The sequence below is a fragment of the Nanorana parkeri genome, unplaced genomic scaffold (assembly GCF_000935625.1).
Source record: "Nanorana parkeri isolate BGI_ZX_2015 unplaced genomic scaffold, ASM93562v1 scaffold491, whole genome shotgun sequence".
In the NCBI taxonomy this organism is placed as follows: domain Eukaryota; kingdom Metazoa; phylum Chordata; class Amphibia; order Anura; family Dicroglossidae; genus Nanorana; species Nanorana parkeri.
In genome coordinates, this window is record NW_017306759.1 from 479636 (window position 1) to 486079 (window position 6444).

Consider the following 6444-nt stretch of genomic DNA (forward strand, 5'->3'; position numbering starts at 1 on the left):
CTGGCTGTTTTCATAAGTCTCACTTGATGCAAGATTCACAGAGTTTCAATAAAGTCATTTCAAATGGAGTTTTTCACAGTGAAACACAAAACAGTTAATTAACACACAGACATAACAATTACACAGTCAAAAAACCCCAGTAATCAAATGCATTGTTCTGTGCAGCACTGTTAGTCACATGACCTATGTTGAGCAAAGTCTGTTCATTAAAAAGCAATCAATCAAGAGGGGATGAGCCATTTCTTCACAAAGGGCACATCGCTTGCTATTTATTCTTTATGTGATCAGGAGATTGTCACATTTGTCAGTGATTCTTGGAAATGTTGAACGGAATGTAGTTTCTTTAGTACTCTGGTGGAAAGGCTAGAATGTTAGAGGCTAGTTGTGTCACCGGGGATCTGCGTAGAGCACATGTGCGGCGACACCAAACAATTTTCGGTGACGCCGCACATCCCCGGTGACTCCGCACATCCCCGGCGACGCCGCACATCCCCGGCGACAACGCACAGTGGGGGGGATCCACCGAAACTGGAGCAGGCAAAATCCGGAGCAGCTGTGCACGGCAGCCAACCAGCCCCTCTCTCTCATTTTCTAATCTTAACGGAACAAACTGAAGAGAGAAGCTGACTGGCTGCCACGGGCAACCGCCCCAGATTCCGCCCCCCCCCAATCCCGACCAATTCCTATGTCTTTTTATCTGTTCTTTTTTTTAGACTTTAGATTTGTATTGTTTTTTTGAAAGGAAAAAGAAAACAAAATATCTGCAATGCATAAAATGTTGACTACATTTGCTAATACATACAGATTTGGCCGTTTAGTAATTTTAAGACATACATATCAACATGTACCAAACCTGGCAATTCTTCCTCCTTGGGGTCAAGAAGACCAAAATGGCCTCCCTATACTGTAGCATTAATTAAACCTCCTTATGAGAACCCCGCATTGGAAGTATACATGTTGTTCAACATATACAACAATAGAATAACTCTTATAATAATATTAATATCCTATAGGGAACCTAGAAGAATAGTAAAGGGAATAGACTTGTGCACCGGCAAAAAATTTGTTCCGTTAATCGTTTTGTTCCGTTTCGTAATATCCATTATTTCGTATTTCGTAATTCGTATCCGAAACTCAATTCGGATTCGTACGAAATACGAATGTTCGTTAGTTTCGTCACATTTTCGTAACTTTACGAACATTCGTTATGATGAAGTTAAAAAGCAAAAATACCTTTGTTAATATTGGAGTCGATGTGGTAGTTGTTTAGCCAACACAAGGGGGATGTGGTTGTGAAGATTTTAGATAATCTGACTGGGGTGAGATACCATCTAGTCATTAACTTTTGGGCATTAGCCCAATGATCTATACACCATGAATGGGAGGAGTTATCTTTAATCGCCGTTTCCCATTGCCGGTCCCAAATTTGTATGTCAAGATCCTTTTCCCATTTCAGCATATGGGTGATTTTACAAAACGTTAAGTCATCTTTCAGAATAGAATAGAATTTTGATGTACCCCCCTTACGAGGTCCCTTAGCTATATATATATCCCATGCTCTTGTAGGGATAGATAGAGTCTTACATGTGGAAGTCTTCCAGAAATGAGAGATCTGTGAACGACGATACTTGTCTATAGGGTTGGAGAGGGAGTCTAAGGAAGGTAAATTACAGTGCTGATGACTCTTCCATGAGGAGAGATTCAGGTGCGGTATTAAGATCTCATATGAGGTCATTGGGATTTGAATATCTGTCAAGTAAGTATTGCCATGCTTTTAGGGAAGATAATAGAGAGGGGTATACTGTAGGCTGGAGTAATCTATTGAAAGAGTTTGCAATCAACCAGGCTGGTAGATCTCCTTTATGAACAAAGTTTTGTTCTATATTAGACCATAGATTATTCTGTGACAGGTTGAACCAAGCATACAGTTGGTCCAATAGGGAAGCATAATAGTAGTGTTTTATATTTGGGAGCCCCATCCCCCCTTTATTTTTGCGACACCACATAGTCGTGCGTCGTACTCTGCTTCTCTTACCTTGCCATATATAACCATCAATAATTCGCTGTATCTGTAAAAAGAAGGAAGCTGGAAGCAATATAGCCCAGATAGCAAGAAATTGAGCTGCAAGTTTGAAAATGACTTGCTAAACTATTGCAGACTTGCCAAGCTTCACAATTTTGTTGCACAATTACAGCAAGTCCGCATTGCAAGTCTCCAGACCAGCGAGCTTGCAGAGCTCTTGCTAAGACCTGCAGGACTCTTGCTGTAGACTTGCCCAGCAAATTTGCTACAAATTCAAAAAGTGTCAACTAGAACTTGTGCTGCGAGTGTTCTGCAAGTCTACAACTTACCAGGAATGTGTGCAGCAAGTTAACAAGAATTACAATGTAACCCTGCCACAAGTTTGTAGCAAGTTATCCTTGCTATCTGGGAGGTATGGTCCGGAAATAATATAGAATTTTATGGAGTACAAACATTTTAAATGAGGAGATTCTACCTATCTATGACAACTCAAATTTGGCAATATGGTTCAATTCAGATTTTACAGACTCCATAAGGGGTAGATAGTTAGTCTTATAAGTATTATTTGAGGGGGATGTGAGTTTAATGCCCAGATACGGGATCTGTGTCCTAGACCATGTATATGGATATTTAGCTTGCATATCACTCACATCAGATGTTTTTATATTGATCAGTAATAATAGTGATTTTCCTGCATTAACCTTATAGTAGGATAAGTTGCTGAACTTTTGGAGCGTATTTGGACCGCAGCCAGGGAAGAAGCCGGCTTTGATAGTGTTAGGATAATATCATCTGCAAAAAGGCCAATTTTGTGGACCTGGGGTCCCACCTGAATCCTTTCTATTAGCGGGTTATTTCGAATGGCTGTTGCTAGGGGTTCCATGATTAGTGAGAAAATAATTGGTGAAAGTGGACAGCCTTGTCTCGTACCATTTGTTATGTCAAGCTGGGTAGCAAGCTGGATGGACGAATATACCTGAGCAGTGGGTTTAGTATATAAGGCTAATATTGCCGAGAGAATATTCCCCCCCATGCCAAATTGTTGGAGTACCTTAGTCATGTAGCCCCAATAAATACGGTCAAATGCCTTCTCTGCATCTATAGCTAGAAGCAGGGAAGGCATTCTCCGCACCTCTACATGTTTGATGAGATTAAGCATTCTTCTAGTTCCATCGGGGGCCTGGCGGCCTCTGACGAAGCCGACCTGATCCGGACCTATCAGGAGAGAAGTAATGGGCAATAACCTCTCGGCAATGAGCTTAGCATATAACTTAATATCCGTGTTAATAAGGGATATAGGTCGATAATTGTCAGTGTGAGCCGGCTCCTTGTCTGGTTTGGGAAGAGTAACAATAACAGATCTTAACATTTCCGGAGGGAAGGACGAGGAGGATGCAGCAGAATTAAAGATTGTGTGCAGATGGGGGAGTAATATATCTTGGAAAGTTTTGTAATATTCACTGGAAAATCCATCTACTCCTGGGGATTTGTTTGACGGTAATTTAGTTATTGTTTGTTTTATCTCTGTCAGCGAGAATGGAGCGTTCAGATCCTCTAAAATCTCTGGCTCCAACTTAGGGAGGTTTAAAGAATGTAAAAAAACATTTAATAGCGTCTAATGTTGGCTGAGCAGTATGGGGGTCCTCTTTTAGATTATAGAGGGAGGAGTAATAGGATTGGAAAGCTTCGGCTATATCTTTAGTATTATACAATTTCTGTTTAGTTCGTGGATGGATTATGCTAGCTATAGTGGATTTGGTTTGTTGAATTTAAATTTTGTTAGCTAGCAACTTACTAGCCCTACTACCCTGGTGATAGAAGGTGGCATTGAGTCTAGTCAACTGCCAAGTATGGTTGGTAATAAGCAGGGTCTGCAAATCGTTCCTAGCCACCAGTAAATCTTCGAGGAGGCGCTTGTCTAATGACTGCTTATGAGCCAATTCCAGTTTTTTAATTTCGGTTGTTAAGTCAACAAATTGCTGCATCCTTCTCCTCCTCTCCCTAGCTCCCAATTGAATTAGTACCCCTCTCATGAATGCTTTATGGGCATTCCACAACACAAAGGGGTCATCAGTGGAATGCTCATTAAGCCGAAAGTATTCTTGTAATCGGTCCTCGATGAAGGGTCTATGATTTTGTGAGGAAAACAAAGACACATTATTCCTCCATAGCGGAGTGGTCGATGACATACCCCGATCCGTAAGGGTGAGTGTAATCGGGGCATGGTCCGACCATGAAATGCTATGTATTTGAGCAGCTTTCACTTTTTGCAGTAGCCATTTGTCCACAAGAAACATATCGATTCTTGAATATGATGCATGAGGTGTAGAGAAAAATGAATAGTCTTTTTCGGATGGATGCAGGCACCTCCAGGCATCATAAAGTCCCTCTTTAAAAAGCACTTTAGATAAGGATGGTCTTCGAGAAGTTGTAGGGTTGGAAACATCCATGGAGGCGTCCAGAATTGCATTAAAGTCTCCACAAAGAAGAAGGTGTTCCTGGCGTATCAAATACATTTTAGAAATCATCTGTTTTAGAAAAGGTACTTGGCGTGTATTAGGTGCATACACATTGGCTATAGTGCAGGTAGAGGAATTAATACCACACACTAGTATAAGATAACGACCATTTGGGTCAGACTCTACCGATCGTAGTTTGAAGGAGATAGTGTTTTTAATGGCTATGAGCACTCCTCCTTTCTTCTTTTGAGCATTGGAAAAGAATATATGAGGGAATTGCTTGTGGTGAAATATAGGGGGATGTGAAGTGGGTATAGTGAAGTGGATCTCTTGGACACAAAGAATATCACTGGATTGGCGAAGAGATTCTTCCCAAAGCAAGTTCCTTTTAAAGTAGCTGTTCAGGCCTTTAGTATTCAGTGACAATATTTTAAGTTCCATAAAAAGTTTTATGGATGCTGGTATGGTAAAATAGAAGACTTTCAAAAGTCCATCAGTACTGTTGGTAGCAAATTTCCAATAATCTGTACTGTCTATACAGGCGTTTTCTAATACAGTGTGCCTCAACATGAAGATGCTAGTCACAAATTCCATAGCTCCAGGGTAGTAGGAGTGGACGAGGGAAGGAAAAGAAAAACAGTAACTACAGATACTAACAAAAAAGAAAACAAAATATGGAGAGACCCCATATAGTGTCCTCCATAGTTGTGGCGGGAAAATATCCACCACTATCAGAGGGCAGAGAATGATTCCTGGGTTTGAATCAGTTCAGGACCAGGTAAACTTAGGTAACTGCAACAATAGTGACAAGCACCAGAGGGAACTTAAAACAGCTTTGAAGCCGCTGTACTGGGTCTTCAAGTAGGATCTGGAGCATTTGGGGGTGTACTAAATCCCCATTCTTGGAGCAACTTGAACCCCTTGTCTACTTCAGAGACAGTATGTGATCTCCCATTGTGCGATATTATTAGCTTAGTCGGGAAACCCCACGTATAAGCCACCTTATGATTTCGAAGCACTCTAGTTACTGGATGCAATGCTTTCCTTGCTTGGATAGTCATCTGCGATAGATCATTGTACAGTACAATGTGGGCATAGGGAGCCGGTAGCGGAGATGTAGAACGTGCTAGTGACATAAGCTGCTCTTTCACATGGAAAAAATTGATGCGTGCAATGACATCGCTAGGTAATGTGACAGGGAGATAAGAAGGCTTAGTAAGGCAATGTGCTCTATCTACCACTACCTCAAAGCTTTGCAGTGAAGGGAATAAGCTCCCCAGCATCGATTGGACATAGACTCTAAGATCGGTCGATGATACCGTCTCGGGCACTCCCCTCAGCTTGACATTATTGCGTCGAGTCCGGTCCTCTATATCTGCCATTTTATCTTTAAGGCGGGGGGACCTCATCAGCCGTGGATTTATGGTTTTATGAGCATCCACAAGCTCATTATGAGCTTCTGCATAATCCCCCATTTTATTTTCCATGAAATCCACTCTATCTCCCAGATCATTAAGTTCCTCAGTGAATCTGCGTATGAGGGAGGAAAAGTCTATATGCAGCGAATTTCGTAGAGACAGGAGCATATCTTTCAAAGCTGTATCCATAATGGGCTGGTTAGATGTAGGAAAAGCATTAAGCAGCTTATCATGGTCGTCAGGAGCGTCAGTGATATCATCAATAATAGATGGAGAGTTAACCTCCCTATTTCTGGAATTTGGGGCGGCCCTTTTAGATTTCGGCTTCTTTGGGCTTCCCTGTGTTGATGAGCCAGCACTGCCTGAGGTCTCACCCGGAGTCAGGGCCGGCCTTAGAGGTGTGCGAGCAGTGCGACCGCACAGGGCGCCATGGCAGTAAGGGCGCCGTGCGGCCGACACAGCTCGTCCTGGGGGCGGCTTCTCTCCCCCTCACCGCTGGGCGCTGGCTATCTGATACGACAGCGCTCCCTCGTCCGCCCCCCCT